The 25,033-nt window shown below is 37.8% G+C and overlaps 1 long non-coding RNA gene across 2 annotated transcripts in view; it reads right to left on the reverse strand.

The window, feature by feature from the left end:
* Positions 1-3,490: 3,490 nt before the first annotated feature.
* Positions 3,491-25,033, reverse strand: part of LOC141585624 (uncharacterized) — a 361,964-nt gene continuing 340,421 nt past the window's right edge. For both annotated transcript variants that reach the window (XR_012519208.1, XR_012519207.1), the window contains 2 exons: positions 15,558-15,719; positions 3,491-5,309 (listed from right to left, as the gene is read on the reverse strand). This is a non-coding gene — a long non-coding RNA (uncharacterized LOC141585624). The remainder of the gene's footprint in view (positions 5,310-15,557; positions 15,720-25,033) is intronic.

A 25,033-nucleotide genomic window follows, 5' to 3' on the forward strand; every position in this document is an offset into this window, starting at 1 on the left:
TCAAGATAAAAATGGTAATTGAGCAAAAATATAAGAGGAATCGGGGTATTGAGGTAACAGTGGATAAGGAGAAGGAGCAATCAGGGTTAATTCAGTCAGAATAAACTCCTTTTTCATCATGTCCTCTGTTTGTTGCTTAAGCATTTATTTGCCTTCTGTAAAGAATCATTTAGAGGGGCAATTTTTGATACATTTAATCTGTTAGATACCTCTGCATATTAATTTAAAGTGTATTCCATGTTTTTGTAGGAATTTTGATCCTTCTTTTTCTAATGTGTCCTGCAAATAATTTTATTCAACTTCAAACTTCCTCATTATGGCCACTTTAATTCTAAGTTATTTCTAGTAAGGTTGAGTCATTCCTGTAAAAATGCACATGTACTGAGTCTTTTTTTTTTTTTTAGATGAAGGATCTCACTTCTGTCACTCAGGCTAGAGTGCAGTGAAATAATCGTTGCCCACTGCAGTCTCGACCTCCTGGGCTCAAGAGATACTCCAGCCTCAACCTCCCAAAGTGCTGGGATTACAGATGTAAGCCATAGTGCCCAACCCCAGGTTCATATTTCTCATACATGAAATTGGCTAGAGTTCCAGATAAATGAGTTCTACACTCCTAGAATTGAAACAAACCTATTACCAAACCAACTGCTTTAAAAATCCTACCTGAATTCCAGTGCAGCTCTGGATCCAGTCCAGTTTCTGTGTGCTGCAGTCAGACACCCAAGGTCTTCCTGGAGAACCTCATCTTGTTTCTGCTGCCACTGCTGATCCTAGTTCAGATCGAATTGCTCAGATAAGCCCAGAGAGTCAGAACACAAATTAGTGAACGCTGGAAGCTGAGCAAGAACTCGCCCACAATATTCAGTTGCCAGGAGAGATCAACAGACACAATGGACTTTTGGGGCTACTTTCGCTTGCTCAACCCAGGCTCTCTAGGAGTCACTGGAGCTCTCCTTTGGATCCTGCCAACTATGCCAACCTGTTGAAAGGAAAAACCTTAAACACTTTAAATTTAACTGAGTTTTAAGAGGAAAAAATAATTTGCAAATCAGATAATCCTCAGAACCCAAACAGGTAGGTTCTAAGAACTCCAGTCAATGATGTGAGCAGGCAGCAGTAAGAGAAAAGAGAAGTACAGAGGCCACTTAAGTGGTTATGGTTTAATTGGTTAATTGGTTACAGAGCCTCCTGCAATTACCTGAAGCCCAGCTGCTTTGATTAAACTTTATTTTGGTCTTGTCTATGGGGCCTCATGAAGGAGCTAGTCCAAATCAATGGCCTCTTACAAATTTTATTTAACAGAGGTCAGGGGCCTAAAGTCAAGAAGAAGCCTGGCTGGTGTTTAGTCAAGCGGAGGGGAATGTTAAGGTCTTCTTGATCAGGGAAAACCTTAGAGTAAAACATTTGTCGGAATAAAAGAAAAACAAAAAGACCGTCACCATTTGCTATCAATAAAAAGCTATTAAGCATGTATTTCAGCAAGAATGTAATTGAATCAGGAAAGAGGAAAGGAAAGCAAGAAACAATGCTGAACAAAGAAATTGGCAAACATATTGGGAAGTTAAAATAAGCATTGAGTATAAGGAAGCTTGTAACAAAAATTAAAATTTGCAAGAACTTACAAATAAGATAGAGCCAAAATACATGACAGTGATAACACACAAAACATTGAATCTGATTGTTAAAGTAGAAGCGTTCCAAGATCTCTGGTAAGATATAGAGGTATTGCTATATTTTAGAATTAGTCATGTATTGGGGGTTAATATTAACATATAAAAAGGAAAATAAACTCTTTCCAAATCACTGAAAGAGATGGGGGACTAAATAAAGCTCAAACCATCAGAAGCCTACAACCAGAATGTGAATATAGGGCAGACAAAAAAGCTCAAAGAACAGACTGTTTTCCCTAGTCAAAGGACCAGGAAGAGAGCAGCCTAGCAAAATAGAAAACTTGCATAGGATAACCACCCCAGCAGAATTAAACACTACTGGGGAAAATATGTGGCCCCACGCTCACTCTTTCAGCAAAGTCCCAGGTGGGAGCTTAGTGTTCCACCCTTACCCAGCTGTAATGAAGCTGCTCCTCCCACACCCAGGTTGGTAGCAGAGAAGAACAAGTTAGGAGCCAGGACTTTCATCCTAGTCTAGGAAGTGTGAATGAGTGTACGCACACATATGCACACACACACGCACACACAGAGTCAGTTACAGCCATGTGGAAAGGCTGGACTTCAGCCTCCATTTGCATTAAAAAGGTACCCTTCTCCTTCCTATTTCCACAGGGGTAGTGTTAGAGGAAGCTGAGTGGGGAGACCTCTCAGCAGTAATGAGACCACCACCCACCCATCAGCACCCCCATCTCCCTGATGTCTGTAGCAGTAACAAGGCACCCCTTCCCCTGCCAACCAGGTTGGTATCATTGGAAGTTCAGAACCTGAACTTCCACACCCTGCTTGATAAACAAGCTGTGGTATATCCATCTCACAGAATTCTACCAAGCAATACAAGAAACAAGCTATTGCTACAGGCAACAATCTGGATGAATCTCAAGGCACTATGCTGGTGGAGAAAAGGCAATCTCAATATTAAATGATGTTACATGAAGATGTTCATAATACAATGTTATATGAATGATTCCATTCATATAACATTATCAAAATGACAAAATTTTAGAGATGGACAGCAGATTTGTATTGCTAGGGGTTAGAGGTGCTCTGGGAGACAAGGGTGAGTGTGATTTTAATTGGCAGGACGCACACAGGAGATCTTTTGGTGATGGAGTAGTTCTGTATTTTGATTCTTGTGGTGATTACATAAATCTAGATGTGATAAAATGGCATAGACTAATACATATACATTGTAGCAATGTCAGTTTCCTGGTGTTGATGTTGTTCTATAACTACCTAAGATACGAACACTGGGGAAAATGCAATAAAGGGTACATGGGACCACTCTGTGCTGTTCTTTGCAACTTTTTGTGAATCTATAATTATAACAGAAAAAGAATCATTCAATAAAAGGCAGAAGAGTGTGGATAAAGAAGCAAAGAAATTTCTAACATAAAACATAAGCTAGTTGCTGGAAATATGTAATCACAATGATTCAAAATGAATTGATCCCCCTATTAAACATTCTCTTATTGAATTAAAAAGAATAAAAATTTAATCATATGCTGTTTGCAATTGATACATCTAAACCACAAAGACACAGAAAGCCTGAAATTAAAAGGATAGAATATTAGTATAAGCATAATGCACATAAAGGCAAAAAGTATAATCAAGATAAAAGAAAGTCCTTGCCTAATCATTATAAAAAAAACTCATTAGGAATATTTAACAAGGCTCATATGCATTCTAAAAAAACTTCAAAATAATGATAAAATTGATAGAACAAGAATAAATTGGAAAAACCATAATTACAATGGAAAATAAATAACTACCTTTGAAATTAAAAGAATTTTTAAACACATTTCTGAGAAAATAATAAAGCACACAGATAAAAACAGCTTTAAGTATTTAGAATACTGAAACAACATAATAAACCATAGACATAGAAAGTAAAGACACGTCAACAGTGTAACTAAAAACTTCAACTTATCTGTAAACAGGTGAATAAACATCCTAACCAATGGAGAGGTTATAGTCCTGCCAAGGATTTAGAAAACTGGCAGGAACAGTTTCCGAACTATAAAAATAGAAAATAGAGTAGTGGTTACTGGAATGGGGCAGTGAGAAGGTAGAGGATGGGGATTAACAGTAAACATGCATGAGGAATCATATTGGAATGATGAAAATGTTCTAAAATGATTTAATGTCATGAGTACACTACTTGGTAAATTTTTTTAAATCATTGAATTAAACATTTGAAAAGGATTAATTATATGATATGTAAAATATCCCTTAATAAACTCATTTTAAAACAAGAGTCTTGCTCCCACTCCACCAATGAGAAAAACTTGAATAAACTACAAAACTATAACTTTTCTTGAAGATCTCAGAGAACTGGGCTTAGCAAGAAATCAAAAAGCCAGTGGTAGAATGAAAGTAATCACAGCAACGATAAAACACAAACCTAGCTCAACACCTTATTTTGGAAAAAAAGTACCTTCAAAAAGTATACATCAATTATAGAAAATTGTGAAATCTTCAAATAATTTCTCATGAGATTAGAAATGACATTCAGCATTGTTCTGGAGATCCTAGGCAGCAAATTTAAGCAAAAAAAATTAATATAAAAATAATAAAGAAAGAAGCATAACTTTTTTGCATATTATATAGTCGTATCTTTGGAATATCTAGAAAAATCTACATATAAAATAATAAAATCACTAAGAGAAAACTGCAAAGTGGGTGAATACAAATCTATAAACAAAAATCAATTGTATTCCTATATGTCATCAACAATTAGAAGCAAATTTGTGGCCAGGCATGGTGGCTCATGCCTGTAATCCAGCACTTTAGGAGGCCGAGGCAGAGGGATCACCTGAGGTCAGGAGTTCGAACATGGCCAACATGGAGAAACCCTGTTTGTACTAATAATACAAAAATTCACTTGCTGTGATGGCAGGTGCCTGTAATCCCTGCTACTTGGGGGATTGAGGCATGAGAATCACTTGAACCCAGCAGATGGAGGTTGCAGTGAGCTGAGATCATGCCACAGCACTCCAGTCTAGGCAACAGAGTGAGACTCCATCAAAATAAAGAAAAAGAAGCAATTTATAAAATGTTTTGATATACCATTTGTATTAGTCTGTTCTCACACTGCTCTCAAGAAATACCTGAGATTGAGTGATTTATAAAGAAAAAAAAATTTAAAGTTTAATTGGCTCACAGTTCCATGGGCATAATTCTGGCATCTGCTTGGCTTCTGGGGAGCCCTCAGGAAAATCTGCTATCATGATAGAAAGCAAAAGGAGAGTGAGACATCATGCATGGTAGGAGCAGGAGGAAAAGAGGGAGAAAGTGCTACTTACTTTTAAACAATCAGATTCTGTGAGAACTCTATCATTAGAACAGCACTAGGGGATGGTACTAAACCATTAGAAACTGCCTGCATGATCTATTTACCTCCCACCAGACCCCACCTCCAGCATTGGGGATTACATTTCAACATGCAATTTGGGTGGAAACAGATCCAAACCATATCATTCCAGCCCAGCCCCTTCCAAATCTTATGTTCTCCTAACATTTCAAAATACAATCACGCCTTCCCAACAGTCCTCCAGAGTCTTAACTCCTTCCAGCATGAACTCAAAAGTCCACAATTTCAAGTCACATCTGAGACATGGCAAGTTCCTTCTGTCTGTGAGCCTGTAAGATAAAAAATAAGTTAGTTACTTCCAAGATACAATGGGGGTATAGACATTGGGTAAATACTCTGATTCAAAAAGGGATAAATTGGCCAAAAGAAAGGGGCTACAGGCCCCATGCAAGTCCAACATCCAGCAGTGCAGCCAGTCAATCTTAAAGCCCCAAAATAATTTCCTTTGACTACATGTCTGACATCTAGGGCACACTGGTACAAGAGGTAAGCTCCCAAGGCCTTGGAAGCTCCACCCTTTGTGACTCTTCAGGGCTCAGCTCCCATAGTTGCTCTCAAGGGCTGGTATTGAGTGCCTGAAGCTTTTCATGCACACAGTGCAATCTGTCAGTGGAGCTACCATTCTGGGATCTATAGAACAGTAGCCCTCTTCTCACAGCTCCACTAGGCAGTGCCCCAGTGGGGGTTCCCTTTCCACATTTCCCCTCTGCATTGCCCTAGTAGAGGTTCTCCATGAAGGCTCTACCCCTGCAGTAGACTTCTACCTGGAGACACAGGTTTTTCCATACATCCTCTGAAATCTTGGCAGAGACTCCCATGCCTCAACTCTTGCACTCTGCATACCCAAGGCTTAATGACACATGAAAACCACCAAGGCTTACAGCTTGCACCCTCTGAAGCAACAGCCTAAGCTATACCTGTGGCTCTTTTAGTCACAGCTAGAGTTGGAGCAGCTGTGATGCAAGAAGCCATGTCCTAAGGATGCACAGAGCAGTGGGGCCCTAGGCCTGGCCCATGAAACCATTCTTCCCTCCTAGATCTCTGGGCCTGTGATGGGAGGGGCTGCTGTGAAGTTCTCTAAAATGACTTTGGAGTCTTCCCATTGTTTTGGTTATTAACATTTGGCTCCTTTTTACTTATGCAAATATCTTCAGCCTGCTTGAATTCCTTTTCAGAAAAAGAATTTTTCTTTTCTATGACATGGACAGGCTGCAAATTTTCCAAACTTTTACACTCTGCTTCCCTTTGAAATATAAGTTCCAGTTTCAGGTCATTTTTTTGCTCATGCATATAAGCATAGGTTGTTAAAAGCAGGCAGGTCACAGCTTGAATGTGTTGCTGCTTAGAAATTTCTTCCTTCAGATACTCTAAATCATCAGTCTCAAATTCAAAGTTCCACAGATCCCTAGAGCAGGGGCACAATGCAGCCAGTCTCTTTGCTAAAGCATAGCAAAAGTAACATTTGCTCCAGTTCCAAATAGGTTCCTCATCTCCATCTAAGATATCTTCAGCTTGGACTTCATTGTCCATATCACTATCATCATATTGATCACAATTTAACAAGTCTCTAATAAATTCTAAATTTTTCCCTCATCTTTCTGTCTTCTGAGCCCTCCAAACTATTCCAAACTCAGCCCATTACCCAGTTCCAAAGTTGTTTCCACATTTTCAGGTATCTTTATACCGATGTCCCACTCCTTGGTACCAATTTTCTGTATTAGACCATTCTCACATTGCTATGAAGAAATGCCTGAGACTGGATAATTTGTAAGTAAAATAGGTTTAATCAGCTGATGGTTCTGCAGGCTATAAAGAACGCATAATTTTGGCATCTGCTTGGCTTTAGGGGAGGCCTCAGGAAACTTACAATCGTGACAGAAGGCAAAGGTAGAGTGAGAAGTCTCACATGCTGGGAGTAGGAGGCAGGGAGCAAGGGGGAGGTGTCATGCCCTTTTAAACAACCAGATCTTGTGGGAATTTTATCACAAGAGCAGCACTAGAGACATGGTACTAAACCATTAGAAATCACCTCCATGATCCAATCACCTCCCACCAGGTCCCACCTCCAGCATTGAGGAATTGCATTGCAAAATGAGATTTGGGCAGGGACACAGATCCATATTATATCACCATTTATAAAAACAAAAAAATTAAGTACTGAAGAATCAATCTAACATAGATATGTAAGGCCTTTTCAAAGAAAACCATAAAACTTTACTGAGAGACATTAAAGAAAAACACAATAAGAGTAAAACATCATACTCATGGTTTGAAAGATTCACTTCAATGAAGATTTCTATTCTTTCCAAATTGATTTAGAATTCAAGAGAATCCCCATCAAATTCCAACATGTTTTTATGGAAACTGCTGTCTCTAAAATTTATGTGGAAGTAGAAAGGGTCAGGAACAGCCAACATACTTTTGAACAAGTCAAATGAGGTGGAAGGATTTGTTCTTCAAAATATCAGGGCCTATCTTAAAAAGCTACAGCAATTAATTCAGTGCATACTGTACAGTGGTAGTCAATAGACCCATGGAACACAATAGAGCAGTAAGAAACAGACTTATGCTTATTTGGACTCTTATAATATGGTAGGGATGGCTTTGCAGTTCAGAAAAGAATGACCTTTTCAAAAAATGTGAAAAACTGAATGAAAACACTTTCAGAAGACATTATAGGAAAACACCTTGCTGACTTTTGGCTAGGTAATGATTTATTAAATAAGACTTAAAGATCACTAATTATAAAGGAAAAGATAGATTTATTTACATTAAAACAGCCACCCAAAGACATCATAAGGAAAATAAAAAGTCAATAAACAGAGGGAGAATATTTCTAACACATACAGCTAAAGAACTTGCACTTAAAATGCACAAAGGTTATAGAAAACTGAATTTTAAAATGAGAAAAACACTTGAATAGGCATTTCACCAAAAAAGAGTGTAGCTACAGCCAGGCATGGTGGCACACACCTGTAATCCCAGCACTTTGGGAGGCTGAGGCAGGCAGATCACGAGGTCAGGAAATCAAGACCATCCTAGCCAACATAGTGAAACCCGCCTCTACTGAAAATACAAAAATTAGCTAGGTGTGGTGTTGCATGCCTGTAATTTCAGCTACTTGGGAAGGTAAGGCAGGTGAATCGCTCAAACCCAAGAGTCAGGGGTTGTAGTGAGCCAAGATTGCACCACTACTACAATCCAGCCTAGTGACAGACCAAGACTCTGTTTCAAAAAAAAAAAAAAAAAAAGTGTATCTACAAATAACCAATAAAGTTCTTTTAAAAGTGCTTAAGCTAATTAGTAATTAAGAAAATGTTGGTTTAAGAACAATGAAATATCATTACTCACATAACATTTTAAAAATGAGACAACCCAAGTGGTGGTAAGGATGTAAAACAAAAGAACTCATAGGCTGTGATAAGAGCATAAATTGATGCAAGCACTTTGGAAAACAGCTTGGCACTATCTAGAAAAAATGAGGATACAAATACCCTAAGGCCACACAATTCCACTTATTCCTACCTCTGTTCCAGGATGCATGTATACAAATGTACATAGAAGTCTTGCTTTTAATAATCAAAAGTGGAAAAAACAAAATTGCCCAGGAGCAATAAAATAAATTTAGAAGAATGAAATATGCATATAAGGGAAAGGTATGGGAAGCTGGTGAAGAGGTAAAAGATATACTCAGACTATAATACATTCTCAGTCAGGGTGATATTGCCCTCAAAGAGACAAAAATTGGTTCTTGGAGGTGAAAAAAAAAAAACCTATTCTTTTTATTCCTAAAGCACATATATACTGTATACATACATGCAATATACTAACCAATATAGAGTATATCTATAGTTATTAAAGTTTCATGGAGGACAAGGAGTGGGGACAACAGCTAGGAAAAACAATACCTAAAGAGGCTCCTAATGAGGTAATAATGCACAATGGTTGAGGGACACTTGACTAGGCAACGAATGAAGCAGGGCGGGAATGAGTCTAGAGGTCCAGATGGTTTGGGTTGACAGACAGGACGATTTATTATGGTGGCTGATACAAAGGAGTAAGTGAAGCAGAAAGGATGTGGCCTCATAATTATTTAGAAACAGATAGGTAATTAGTTCAAGTTATCATCCCAAGCATTGAACTAAAAGTTTTAGGATCTCCACAGAGGGCAGTTTCTCCAGCAACTTACTGGGCTGTGTGTGATGCTCTAGGAGTGGGTCTAGCTAACAGGGGACAGGATGTAATAGGAAAATCATTAGAGTGTGCTTACATGACACACAGAAATAGTGTGGAAGGATTGGGCCCTGGACACTTCCATATTGAACTACACAATAATCACTAGGGCTGTGAGCTAATGTTGTATCCAATAGGAAAGATTTATTTTATAAAGAATGCTGGAGGTTATCATGAATGCAGAATTGCATCCCCCAATGGGTATCTTTGAAAATGAAGAGAAACAGTGCAACTATAGTTGGTTAATGATTTCATATTTAGTCAAAATAATAATTATCAAATAGACAACTAGAGCAGTCATTATAGTAAAAGCCAGTGGGAAGTACAACTTAAAGAAGGGGTCAGAGTGAGAAAACGTTAAGTAAAGCTTAAAATAAAATGAAATGGCTAACTGTAACACACAGTGAATAAAAGAATAGACTCACGAAATAGTCCAGCCGGAGGACTTTTGGTGATAATGAAGCCTATAGTAGCTAAGTGACTTGGCTGAGTCATGAAGCCAACCAACAGGGAACTGAACCCTTCAGGTCTTCTTGTCCAGTGCTCTCCCAATACACTGTATAGCCTCTGAAAGCACACTGTCATTTTGCCTTAGAATTATTAGTAGAAAAATCCATTTTCCTTATTTATTTTTCAATTTTTATATTGAACTTGTATCTTTGAATTATTCAAATAAGCTACTTTAAAATCACCCTTCAAAGAATAACTGAAAATTATACTCACATGATAAGCACACCAAGATACTGGGAGCTTTGAAACCATGCCCACAATTCTCACCAAAAAAATAAAAACCTTTGTACTAATAGTTATTATAACTATTCTCCTATAATAGAACATGCATTTCCTCAAAATTCCAAAAACTCAGAAAAATAGCTTGTTAAGGAGAGTTATAGTGACTGAAGACTTCTCTCTGAATTAAATAGTGTGTGATTATTCTCCTGAATAATTTACAAAGATTTGGGGAGAATGTATTAACTTATTCATTACGCAAAGGAGGAATATTAATTGGTATTAATCTTTAAAACAGAAAGTAAGCAGGGATGCAGCATCTCTGAGTTAGAAACCAAAACCAGAGTTGATAAAATGCTTATGCTTAAACACTGATGAATCTAAGAAAAAGCAAGTAAAGAATAAAGATTTAAAACACATTATTGAGTGGAAATGGAAACAGAAAAAAAATTTCGAAGAGTCATTCTTGTAGTTGACACTGCTGTCACAGCATTTTGTTGATGATGGAATGTAAAATAAAATTTGTACATAACAGCAGATGGGACATTTCTATTTACATGGCCAGAGTCATCAACTTATTGTGCTGTGTCATAGAAAAAGAAAGTATCAATCACAGTAGTCAACTCTGAAGAAAATCCTCAACGTAGAATTAGAGGGTCCGCTGGGAAAAACTAGGCGCCTGCCTTGAGACAGGTGAGGTCTTGATAGTTCTTTTGTACACAAGATTAAGAGTCCATCAGTGGCTTCTCTAAGAGGAACCATGAAACATTGTGTTTCATGAAACATCATAATACCAAGAGAAGCCAAAGCTTCACAATTACCGTGTTACCTGTTGACTTGCTCTGTGTTTATTACTGAACCTCATACGATTTGCTGCATTGAGAGTTTTTTTGCCTATATTGCAAAAACATTAAGAATTTACAAAATCAACAGCTATTTTCAGAGCATAACTATGCATCTTATGTTACCCGTGAATTTGTTTAATGTGTAAAACAAAATGTAATGTCAACAAGAGATAGCATTATATGGGCACCAAAGTATCTATTGTTGTCAATAGTCCTTGGACGTATATTAAAGTGAATCCTTGAAAAAGACAGAATTGTTCCACTAAACATGTTTTTTTAAAAAAGTGATTAACGATAAAATAACTAAATACCAAATTTTTGATTTTTTCTTCTTTAAGAAAATTCCCAAAATGAATTACCTAAAAATATTTGCAACCACTAGGATAGTAAGAAAAGACTTATGATTACACTTCACTGTCTTTTGTGAACTCCTAGTAATGAGTCAATTTGAGTAAAATCTGCATGTAAGCCCTCAACAACTGGAATGTCTGGCTCAGGGAGTGTTCAGCTTTATTAAACATCTGATGGTCTTAGGTCTGAACATAAACCCCATTCAGGTGTTATTATAGATAGCTCTTTTAAGTTAACATATATTTGTAGTCACACTATGAATGTCAGTTATCATCAGTTTATTTCCTAGCCATAAAAATGATCCCAACTTTTGGAATCTACTTTCTAGTAACTAAATCTCTAGTCCCAGCTTATTTTCCATTTCAAAGTTAAAGTCAAATGTAAAATCTATTGCCACTGTGAGTATTCCAGTTAGCTGAAAATGTTCTATGCTGTCCACTTTTAAATGTTAAAATGTGACTTAGAAATCCAAAGATAGTACATCTACAATAAAATTATAAATTTGATTTTACAAAAGTTACAAATGTATGCTTGTTTGTCACAATAACATTGTGAAATAGATAAAGAAGGGTGTTACTACTACTGAAACTCAAAAAGGTTGGGTCATTCTCTAATTGTTCTCTCACAATTCCCATTCAACCTGTCGGTAATTCCTGGTGCTTCTAATCCCAGAAAGAACCCAGAATCCAACCACTTCCATGGGCAGCCACCTCCTGAGACCCTCCATTATCTCTCACCTGTATTACTACAATAGCTGGCAAATAGTGTTCCTGTTTCAAGTCACTTCTTCTATCAGTAACAAGAGCATTTATTTTAAGATGTGCACCAGATCTTTTGCCAGAACCCTGCGGTGAATCCCACTTCACTTAGGATAAAGGCTGAATGCAGCTCTAAACATGATAACAAGGCCCCACTTGCTCTTCTCTTCTGTATCTCTCATACCTTACCTCCTACTCGTCCCTGCTTTGCTTACCTTGCTACAGCCACCCTCATCTGCATACTATTTTTCAAACACACAAGGCATGCTCCTGCTTCAGATGCTGGGAACTAGCTTTATCTGTTGCTCTTGCCACAAATGTTCACATGACCTCCTTCTCCATCTACTTGGAATCGCTGTTCAGTTCTTACCTATCTGGTGAAACCTATCCTTACCATCTGATTACAATTACAACTTTAGCCAGGCACAATTGTGTGCACTTGTTCCCAGCTACTTGGGAGGCTGAGGCGGGAGAATTGGTGAGCCCAGGACTCTAAGTCCAACCTGGGCAACATAGTGAGATGTCATCTTTAAAAAACATAATTTTTTAAATTGCAACTTCCCTAACACTCTCTTGTCTTGATTCCTCTATTTTATAAATCATGACACTTATGATTTGTTTGCCCTCAAATCCTCCCCAACTTCTGCTAGAATGGAAGCTCATAAGGAAGGATTTGTACTGATGTATCCGGAGTACCTAAATCAGTTTCTAAAACACATCATTCTCTCTATAAAAATAAGCTAAATAAATAAATGAAAAAACATACATGAGAGCTCAAACGCATATTTTTTTTCTTTTTTGCTACTGTTGTTTTGTTTTCCTGACTAATTGGGTTACAGCAGCACTGATAGGCTCTGAGAGCACCTTTACTTGGGATTAGTCATATAACCCACTGAGACAAAAAAATAACCGATAATGTGAAGAATATCCAGTTTCCTGAAGTGGTCTGTAAAAATCTAATAGGTTAGTATTTTCAATATGTGCAATGTATTGCTGAGTTTAGTCATGGCCTCTGGATTAAATAGCATCAGAAAAAGACTACATGTGTCCTGTACAGTAATGTGAGGACAAAGTAGAATGGAAATCGGTGGCCAGTCTGGGATTTCATTAAATGTGTCAGTCAGGTAGAGAAAGGAAATTTCGTTAGCCCAGAGTACATTGTTCATCACATGCCAAGAAACTATGCAAAGATACTTCTTGTCAAATGGTTCTGCCTTCTCCTAGGCTAACAGGGAAACCAAGGGTCACAGCTATGGAAAAATGGGCAGTGGTAGCCATCATAAAAGATTAGGAAATATGAACCAGTTATACCCATTGTCATTCAAAATTGACAATGCACTCCCATTTATTATAACACCTCAAACCAAAAATAAATAAATAAATGAAATACTAATATTATATTCCTATAAAGGATTCAGGGAACCCTGCATTCTAATTATCATGGGAATTATATTTAAAGTCTCTCCAACCCCCGGCTCTTAAAAACATTTAAACCGAATTTTCAAATGTACTCTCTGATTGATTTTTTTTAACTTGAAGCCGAATAAGAAAAATAATCATTTGCCTAATGGAAAGACATGACCATTTAAAATCAGCTTTCTGATTCAAATAATGCTAATCAAAAGGATGTCTTTTAATGTTTAGGAAATACTGTAAAATGGATTTTTGTGCTGGCAATACCCTATAGATATTTGCTTAAAGGGATACTGTCCCGACGGAATTTATTCTAGTACCAATATCTTAATTTAAGCAGGTACATTGTATTAGAAACCTTTACTTACAAAAGAATCAGGGGGAATTAAATTATTTAGGCATGCCTCTTGGTTTCAGCCAACTACATAAAGATGTATCTCAGAACTTGAACTTTTAATAAAGTACAGCCTTGCCATTTGTGCAAAATTCTGTCTAATCTTAAAATCTGGCAAATACAGTGCATAATTAGAAAATGTGCCTGACTGTTGGGAAAATGAAACTCATCCACCTAGACTTAGTCAATTTGTTTGCTCCATATTTCAAGCAAATAAATATTTCAAATTCTTTCACAAAAGGAAGGGTAAGCTGCAATATACTCTGTTCATAAAGGTCAACTTACTCTAATAGGAAAAGCATATGCATTTTGATGTTCGACAGACTTGGGTTCAAATCCTGGCTCTAACATTTACTTACCATGTGATATTTGGGTGTTTCTTAACTAAGTCTCAGTTCCCTCATTCTGTAATATGAGGGAATAATAGGGAGGTACTTACTTCAATGAGTTGTTTATGCTGATTATAAAAGATAACACATGAAAATCATCTTATGCATAGGAAGTACTAAAATAAATGGAAGTTATTGTTCATATTCTTAAAAAATCATACTAATACACTAAAATACTCTGGTACCCTAGAAGAAAGGAGAAGGACATACCTGAAAAAAAGGCTATAGTTTTTTTTAATGTTATTTGATCTTTCTTCTTTCTCACAGTTATCTGTCTCCTGGAGAAACTGCTATCTCTCATCTAATGATGAGAATGCCTTCTCGAGACTTCCCATCACCACCCTCCTAACTTCAACATAGCTAATTAATTAGCCTCCAGATCAATTGACCTAGTAGTACATCCCTTTGATAATATAATTTCCCATGTGAAAAACTGGTAATTCCCTGTTACATACCAAGTAAAATTGAGACTTCTGAATTTAACATTTAAGGCTCTCAAAAACTTTGCACACATTGCTTTTTATGTCCTATCTTCTCCAATTTATCTACACATACCATGTACTCCAGTTAATCTGCTCTACTCAGTCTTCCAACCATATTTGATAAGAGGAGCTTAACAAGAATGAAACAGAAATGCAATAAGGGTGAGCTATTCTTAGTACCCAGTTTAAGGGACATAGGTCTAAATTTGATAACTACTTACAATTTATTTCCCCTACAAAGTAATTTCATTTAGCTCCAAAGTCTGCTTCCTTTTTGTCTTAGGGAACTGTATAGTGTCCATTAGAAATTGGGCTGTGATTAAGTGGTCTAAGCTGGGATGATTAGAACTGAAGTGATTTTGGCATTGCTGGACACAGAGGACAGACGGAGGTCTAAGTGAGGCCTTTAGCCTAGTTTGAGAAGAACAGCTAACTCTACCTAGGAAAAATTTTCAACGCTCATGGAAAGGTTGAAAGTATCTTACATCAGAAAATGCCAAAATCCCATCAGGACATAATAAAGTCAATAGTGAAAGCTCAAGGGGCAAGCATTTCCAGTTTGTGGTCAGGGTGACCACAGGTTTTCTCCTCCTGTCTTTCATGATGTCACTTTTGATACACATATTATGAAATATGAGCTTTGCTGTGTAATTTTAGGGGGAAGTCTATTGCAAAGAATATTAGGTGCAGATTCATCAAAACCTTGGTTGACATGCACAGCAGCATCACTGGCTGCCATGATGAGGGAAGCTCCCATAAAGTCTCAAAAATCTGAAAAACCAATCAGCCTCTTGATTATTTGTGTTCCCTGGGAAACCAGGAAAGTTTCAGCTCTGATGGGCCTAATTTAGTGCTAATAACACTTAGTCTGCACCTTTCCATCTCTATGTGCCTTTTATACAACCTCCTTCCTGTAAACTTACCCTGTAAAAATCCTTCCCAGCTCAGTGGTGTATCCTTCATGAAGCTCCCCTTCCTTCCCTACTCCTTTCCTCTGGCAGAAAATGTTTTCTCCTCCAATTCCTACTGTAGATTGTAGCACAATGTTGTAGTTATTTGTTCTCATGTTACAGCTCATTTTATACCTGAAGCAAAAAAAAAAAAAAAAAAAAAAAAGGCAGCAGGTGGAGGTTTTTGCTTTGTAATTTTATTATTTCTTTATAATTCCTAGGGCCTTATATACAGGAAGCACTCAGTAAATATTGGATACAAAAATGAATCAAAACAAAATACGTGTTGGTTTCCCAAGTCGCTTCCTAGAACTAGGGAAGATAATCTTTGAAGTGCGTCTTGAAGGCTGACAAAAGGACAATGGACAAATTGTAGGAGTGGATATAATAGGAAAGTGTTCTCTAGGCAGACAGAATTCATGTAGCAGGGCAGGGAAATCAGAAACAGCATGGCATGGTTGAGAAACTACAATAAATTTAGCATGGCTGGAGTGCAGCAATATTTGCTCATATTTCAAAGGCACTAAAGAACAAGTCTGATGTGCTAAGAGGAATTGTGGAGAATGTTTTGTTGATGATGAAATGCTGGGCCTGTGATCGTTTTATATGCCTTTGTGGACTAAAATTATCTTAATAAGGCAGTTTACTCAAAAGAGCTTCCTTTGTGGCTATAGATGCTGTGTTCTTGCTTCTTTTTATTCTCCTCAAAAATAGAAAAGCACTGGCAGCACTCCTAAATTCTAGTCAGAAACCTGAAATTTTTCTGGAGTGGTTAGTTAGGTTACTCCTAAAAATCTATCATAATTCTAGTACCAGCCTTCTCCAATGCATAAATAAGTTTTGTCTTCCAACTATATTTATAAGCCAGTTGTCTAGAACTTGGAAGGCAGACCACTATAGAAAAGATGGCAGTTAATTTCCTTAGCTCATTCACGGTCTTCAGGCTTTGGACTCAGTGATTTCTCTCCACTACCCTACACTGTCTCCCACTTTTCTTTCCTTTTTAACTTCACCTTTCAATAAGCCCCCACACTGTTTGCTGAATGTCACATGCACATGTGAATTTGTACAAAGTACCATTTTATACAAGTAAGATTTGGAAGTACTCACTTCCAAACCTCAGTATTTTCAATGTACCCATGGACATAGTCAAAGATTTTGTCATACAAATCATTGTAAATATATAGTATCATGAAAGTACATCTATCCTTTTTCACTTGTACAAATTATTGGCTCACTGAGACCAAAGTCTTGGAGGCTCGATACTTGAGAATGTCACTGAAATCTAGTAAATATTAGAAAAATATTAAAGTTGTTTTGGGAGGGTCCCAGATGGCCAAATAAGAACAGCTCAAGAGTGCAGTTCCCAGCAAGAACAACACAGAGGGTGAGTACTCACTGCATTTTGAAACAAGTTTTCACTGCCCACAGAACAGAAGATTCCCAGGCCAAAAAGTGCCATGAGTTTTCAGCACAGCTGGTACCACAGGTTGGCACACAGAAACGCACACAAATCTGGTCAGCCGTTTCAACTAGCACCTGGAATGCCTGGGAGACAGAGCTGCCTATTCAACTGAAAGGGAGGGGGCTCAGATAGGGAGCCAGGCGATCTGGATCGGCAGGTACCACCCCCACAAAACAAGCAATCTGAAACACTCTGGATTGAGAGTTTCACAGCAAGCACAGCTGGACCCAGGATTGTCCAGCTCAGTGGGGGAAAGGGCATCCACCAGTACTGAGGCAGTCTGCCAATACTGAGGCAGTTCACTTAGCAGCTGGGCAGAGCCTGCAGCAGCTCAGCGACACCTCTGCTGGCAGACTGTGACCAGACTACTCTGCATGGAGCAGGGCATCTGTAAAAAAAGGCAGCAGCACATCAGGAACTTATAAATATAGCCAACCTTCCTAGGTCAGAACACCTGGGAAAAGAAGTGGTTATGAGTTCTGCTGCAGCAGACTAAAACATTCCTGCCCAGCAGCTCTGCATGGAACAGTGGAGCTCCGAGCACAGCACTTGAGCTCCTATAAGGGACAGACTGTCTCCTCAAGCAGCTCCCCAACTCCTGTATACCCAGAGACACCTCATAAAGGAGAGCTCAGGCTGACATCTGGCGGGTACCCTTATGGGATGAAGATAACAGAAGAAACCAGCAGCAACCCTTACTGTTCTGCAGCATCCGAGGGTGATCCCCAGGCAAGCAGGGTCCGGAGTGGACCTGCAGCAGTCCTGCAGGAGAGGGGCCTGACTGTTAGAAGCAAAACTAAGAAACAGAATGAAATAGCTTCAACGTCAACAAAAAGGAAGTCCACTCAGAGACCCCAACCAAAAGTCACCAGCTACAAATGCCACAAGTAGAAAAAGCCATGAAGATGGAAAGAAACCAGCAAAAAAAGAATGAAAACACCAAAAACCAGAACACATCTCCTCCTCCAAAAGAACACAACTCCTCACCAGCAAGGGAACAAAGATGGTTGAAGGATGAATCTGATGAATTAACAGAAACAGCCTTCAGAAGGTGGGTAATAACAAACTTCTCAGAGCTAAAAGAACATGTGCTAATGCAATGCAAAGAAATAGGAACCTTAAAAAAGGATAGATGAGACGCTACCTAGAATAAACTGCTTAGAGAAAAATATAAATGACGTGATGGAGCTGAAAAACACAGCATGAGAACATGCTGAAGCTTATACAAGTTTCAACAGCCAAATCAACCAAGCAGAAGAAAGAATATCAGAAACTGAAGATCAACTCAATGAAATAAAATGAGAAGTCAAGAATAGAGTAAAAAGAGTGAAAAGAAATGAACAAAGCCTCCAAGAAATATGGGATTATGTGAAAAGAACTAATCTACATTCAATAGGTATACCTGAATATGACGGAGAGAATGAATCCAAGCTGGAAAACACTTTTCAGGATATTATCCAAGAGGACTTCCCCAACCTAGCAAGGCAAGCCACCATACAAGTCCAGAAAATACAGACAACACCACAAAGATATTCCTCAAGAAGAGCAACCCCGAGGCACATAATCGTCAGATTCACCAGGGTTGAAATGAAGGAAAAATTGCTAAGGGAAGCCAGAGAGAAAGATGGGGTTACACACAAAGGGAAGCCCATCAGACTCACAGCAGATCTCTCTGCAGAAACCCTACAAGGCAGAAGACAGTGGGACCAATATTCAACATTCTTAAAGAAAAGAATGTTCAACCTAGAATTTCATATCCAGCCAAACTAGGCTTCATAAGCAAAGGAGAAATAAAATCCTTTACAGACAAGCAATTGCTGAGAGATTTCATCACCACCAAGCCTGCCTTACACGAGCTCCTCAAAGAAGCACTAAACAAGGAAAGGAACAACCAGTACCAGCCACTCCAAAACATACCAAAAGGTAAAGACCATTGACACAATGAAGAAAATGCATCAACTAACAGGCAAAACATGCAGCTAACATCAAAATGGCAGGATCAAATTCACAAATAACAATATTAACCTTGGATGTAAATGAGCTAAATGCTCCAATCAAAAGAGACAGACTGGCAAGTTGGATAAAAAGTTAAGACCCATTGCTGTGCTATATTCAGGAAACCCATCTCACATGCAAGGACACACATAGGCTCAAAATTAAGGGATGGAGGAAGATTTACCCAGCAAATGGAGAGCAAAATAAAAAAGCAGGAGTTGCAATCCTAGTCTCTGATAACACGGAATTTAAACCAACAAAAATCAAGAGAGAGAAAGAAGGGCATTACCTGATGGTAAAAGAATCAATGCATCAAGAAGAGCTAGTGATCCTAAATATATACACAACCAATACAGGAGCACTCAGATACATAAAGCAAGTTCTTAATGACTATAAAGAGCCAGACTCCCACACAAAAATAGTAGGAGACTTTAACACTCCACCGTCAGTACTAGACAGATCAACAGACAGAAAATTAACAGGGATATCCAGGACTTGAACTCAGATCTGGACCAAGTGGACCTAATAGACATCTGCAGAGCTCTCCACCCCAAATCCACAGAATATACACTCTTCTTAGCACCACATCGCACCCACTCTAATATTGACCACTTATTTGGAAGTAAATCACTCCTCAGCAAATGGAAAAGAATGGAAATCATAGCAAACAGTCTCTCAAACAACAGGGCAGTTAAATAAGAACTCAGAATTAAGAAACTAACTCAGAACCACACAACTTCATGGAAACTGAACAACCTGCTCCTGAATGTTGACTAGATAAACAATAAAATGAAGGCAGAAATAAAGATGTTCTTTGAAACCAATGAGAATTAAGACACAATGTACCAGAATCTCTGGGACACATTTAAAGCAGTGTCAAGAGGGAAATTTATAGCAATAAATGCCCACCAGAAAAGCAAGGAAAGATCGAAAATCGAAACCCTATCATCAAAATTGAAAGAGCTAAAAGAGGAAGATCAAAAAAACTCAAAAGCTAGCAGAAGACAAGAAATAACTAAGATCAGAGCAGAACTGAAGGAGATAGAAACACACACACACACACACACACACACACACACACACACACACACAAAACTCTTCAAAAAATCAATAAATCCAGGGGCTGGTTTTTTGAAAAGATCAACAAAATAGACAGACTGCTAGCCAGATGAAGAAAAAAAAGGTGGGGGAGTCTGCATCAAATAGATGCAATAAAAAACGATAAAGGGGATATCACCACCGATTCCACAGAAATACAAACCACCATCAGAGATTACTTCAAACAACTCTATGCACATAAACCAGTAAAACTGGAAGAAATAGATAAATTCCTGGACACCCTCCCAAGCCTAAACCAGGAAGTAGTTGAAACTTTGAACAGATCAATAACAAGGGCTGAAGTTGAGGCAGCAATTAATAGCCTACCAACCAAACGTACAAAGAGGAGCTGGTAACATTCCTTCTAAAACTATTCAAAACAATCCAAAAAGAGGGAATCCTTCCCAAATCATTTTGTGAGACCAAAACATCCTGATATCAAAACCCAGCAGAGACTCAACAAAAAAAGAAAAGTTCAGTACAATATCCATGATGAACATCAATGCAAAAATCTTAATAAAATACTGGCAAACTGACTGCAACAGCACATCAAAAAGCTTAACCATCATGATCAAGTAGGCTTCATCCTAGGGACGCAAGGCTGGTTCATCATATGCAAGTCTATAAACGTAATCCACCACATAAATATAACCGAAGTCGAAAACCACATGATTATCTCAATAGATACAGAGAAGGCCTTCAACAAAATTCAGCAGTCCTTTATGATAAAAATTCTCAATAAACTAGGTATCTACGGAACATATCTCAAAATGATAAAAGCTATTTATGACAAACCTACAGCCAATGTCATATTAAATGGGCAAAAACTAGAAGCATTCCCTTTGAAATCTGGCACTAGACAAGGATGCCCCCTCTCACCACTCCTATTCAATATAGTATTGGAAGGTCTAGCCAGAGCAATTAAGCAATAAAAAAAAGGGTATTCAATCAGGAAGGGAGGAAGTCAAATTGTCTCTATTTGCAGATGACATGATTGTATATTTGGAAGACCCCATCATCTCAATCCAAAGACTTTTTAAACTGATAAGCAACTTCAGCAAAGTCTCAGGATACAAAATCAATGTGCAGAAATCACAAGCATTTCTATACACCAATAACAGACAAGCAGAGAGCCAAATCATGAGCAAACTCCCATTCACAATTGCTACAAAGAGAATAAAATACCTAGGAATACAACTAACAAAGGATGTAAAGGACCTCTTCAAGGAGAACTACAAACCATTACACAAGGAAATAAAAAGGACACAAACAGATGGGAAAACATTCCATGCTCATGGCTCAGAAGAATCAATATTGTGAAAATTGCCATACTGCCCAAAGTAATTTATACATTCAATGACATCCCCATCAAGCTACCAATGACTTTTTCAGAGAACTGGAAAAAAACATCTAAAACTTCATATGGAACCAAAAGAAAGCCTGCATAGCCAAGACAATCCAAAGCAAAAAGAACAAAGCTGGAGGCATCATACTACCTGACTTTATACTACAAGCCTACAGTAATCAAAACAGCATGGTACTGATACTAAAACAGAGATATAGACCAATGGAACAGAACAGAGGCCTTGGAAGCAAGGCATACATCTACAACCAACTGATGTTTGAAAAACCTGACAAAAACAAGCAATGAGGGAAGGATTCCCTGTTTAATAAATGATGTTGGGAAAACTGGCTAGCAGTGTGCAGAAAGAAGAAACTAGACCCGTTCCTTACACTTTACACTAAAATTAACTCCAGATGGATTAAAGACTTAAACATAAGATCTGACACCATAAAAATCCTAGAAGAAAACCTAGGCAAAACCATTTAGGACATAGGCATAGGCTAGCACTTCATGACTAAAACACCAAAAGCATTGGCAACAAAAGCCAAAATAGACAAATGGGACCTAATTAAACTCCAGAGCTTCTGTACAGCCAAAGAAACAATCATTAGAGTGAACTGGCAACCAACAGAATGGGAAAAAAAAATTTGCAATCTACCCATCTGACAAAGCTAATACCCAGAATCTACAAAGAACTAAAACAAGTTTACAAGGAAAAACAACAAACCCATCCAAAAGTGGGTGAAGGATATGAAAAGACACTTTTCAAAAGAAGATATATATAAGGCCAACAAACATGAAAAATACCCATCATCACTGATTATTAGAGAAATGCAAACCAAAACCACATTGAGATACCACCTCATGTCAGTTAGAATGGTGATCATTAAAAAATCTGGAGAAAAGAGATGCTAGAGAGGATGTGGAAAACTAGGAACAATTTTACACTGTTGGTGGGAGTATAAATTAGTTCAATCATTGTGGAAGATAGTGTGGCAATTCCTCAAGGACCTAGAAATAGAAATTCCATTTGACGCATCAATCCCATTACTGGGTATATACATAAAGGATTATAAATAGTTCTATTATAAAGACACATGCACACGTATGTTCATAGTGGCACTGACCTGCAAAGACCTGGAACCAACCCAAATGCCCAATGACAATAGACTGGACAAGGAAAATGTGGCACATATACACCATGGAATATTATGTAGCCATAAAAAATGATGAGTTCGTGTCCTTTGTAGGGACATGGATGAATCTGGAAACCATCATTCTCAGCAAACTGACACAAGAACAGAAAATCAAACACTGCATGTTCTCACTAATAGGAGGGTGTTGAACAATGAGAACACATGGACACAGGGAGGGGAGCATCACACACTGGGGTCTGTTGCGGGGGCCAAGGCAGGGACAGTGGGGGGTGGGGATGTTGGGGAGGGATAACATGGGGATAAATGCCAGATATAGGTGATGGGGGATGGAGGCAGCAAACCACATTGCCATCTGTGTACCTATGCAACAATCCTGCATGATCTGCACATGTACCCCAGAACCTAAAGTACAATTTAAAAAAATAAAATAAATAAATAAATAAATAAAGTTGTTTTGAGATGGAACAGGGACCCCATTTTGGAGCCTACTGTGTTCGTTCCTTCCCACCTCTCACCACTGCACGTAAATAAATAAATAAAATTTAATCCTTTCAAAGGAAATTCCAGGAACCTAGCTAGCCCTGCAACCAGTAATTAAAGAAGCACATGAACAACCTGCCAAACAAGAATACAACAATAGCTTAAACAACAGTCACTCAACTAACATAAGAGTCACAAGACATTTTGTTTTCCATAGAAACTAAAGACAGCAACTTGACACAAGTCCTTGAGTTGTTTATCAGAAAAACAAGGACCCCTACCAGATGCAAAATACTGACGGCTTTCATGTACATCTCAGACTAGAACCAACAAATAGATAAGGAAGTCCCAGAAATTCCCCAGCCCTTAACTCACTTTAGCAATCCCCTCACCCCTGCCTTTAAAAACCCTTCCTTGTAAGCTTATCAGGGTGTTCAGGTCTTAAGTATTAGCTGCCTGCTCTCCTTGCTTGGCCTTAGCTGCTTGCTCTCCTAAATGCCTTTCTTTCTCCTACTGCATACTTTTGTATTGGTGTTTGCCTTTACTGTCCAGAAATAGTGAATAGGTTCAGTGACAGCCTCCGTATCTGCATCACCTCCTTCAGAGAACTATAAGTTCTTCGACACCCTCACTTAAAGTAGGGCATGGCTTTCATTCATTGCTGTAGGCATCATTGTATTTTAATAAAAACTCTACTATGTACGGTACACTCTGCTAAGCATTTTTCATAAATTATATAAACTTTGATAAGTACCACCAATGTGATCTTCGTTTTATGCTGAAACAGGTGAATTAAACTTCTCACAGCCAGAAAATTTGTTAGTGGCAGATTCAGAACTTAAATTCAAGTCCGTTGACAACAAACACCATGCTTTCTCATTTCATACATCAAAAGACAACACTATAACAAATTTAGCTTAAAGATCTAGTTGGGTTTTGTGATTCTAGAATGGAGCAACACCTCATTCTGTAAAACAGAATCAGTATTCCATTGAGCTGGGCAGAGGAGGTTGACTGTATAGGCAGAAAAGAGCTGAAGAAAGCAGAACCAGAAAAAAAGCAGATCAGTCATTTCAACATTACTTCCTTGTAGGATTAAAACAGAGGGGACTTCCTTATTGCTGACTCAGGTTGACTGGAATCTCCTGGGATATTTTTTTTAGAAAAACTAGTGCATTTCAAAGTCAATCATTGACTTTTGCTTCATGTTGTTATATTATATACTTCACTCTCCATAACTTTCAAGATTTAAAAAGATCTATGTAAATTAATTTTAAAACTAGTTTTCATAAGACCTTTCTATTCCTTCCTTCCTTTCGTTTTTAAGTTAATTTCCAAGATCTTCATTCTAATATGTATTGCCTGTAAAATTTTGCTTTCAAATTCATATAAAATTATTTTCTTGAAAAAATGTTTAACTTTCTACCTGGTAAAGCCACTCATTTTCATTCAAGGAAGAAATAGCCCTTTATATATTTCATTTGTTTTCCAATCTTGCATCATTTTTAAAAATTACTATTATTTGAGGTAAATAAGCCTTAGTTAATAGGCTTAGCATTTGCAAACAATTAATTTTACAGATAAAGATAACACCCTGGTATTATCATTGTGCACACTTGACAATGCAAATACATCTATTTGCATACTTATCCTCAGATTTTCAAATATATCCTCATTAGAAGCAGTTCCAGGAAAAACATAACCTCCCTGGAATTTATGTTGTTAAGCATTCAGTCTATTCAACAATGCTTTTTTATTAGTCTCTGTACAATTTTAACCTCATAATCAAAAGATGCTAAATTATTATTGAAAGTTTATGTTGAGTACTTTGTTCAATATCACAGAATCTTTGGATCTCAGCCCTCCTACTACATCATTACCAAGAGCTAGATAAACTGTCCTTTTAGCA

Source organism: Saimiri boliviensis, chromosome 9, assembly GCF_048565385.1.
Source record: "Saimiri boliviensis isolate mSaiBol1 chromosome 9, mSaiBol1.pri, whole genome shotgun sequence".
Taxonomy (NCBI): Eukaryota; Metazoa; Chordata; class Mammalia; order Primates; family Cebidae; genus Saimiri; species Saimiri boliviensis.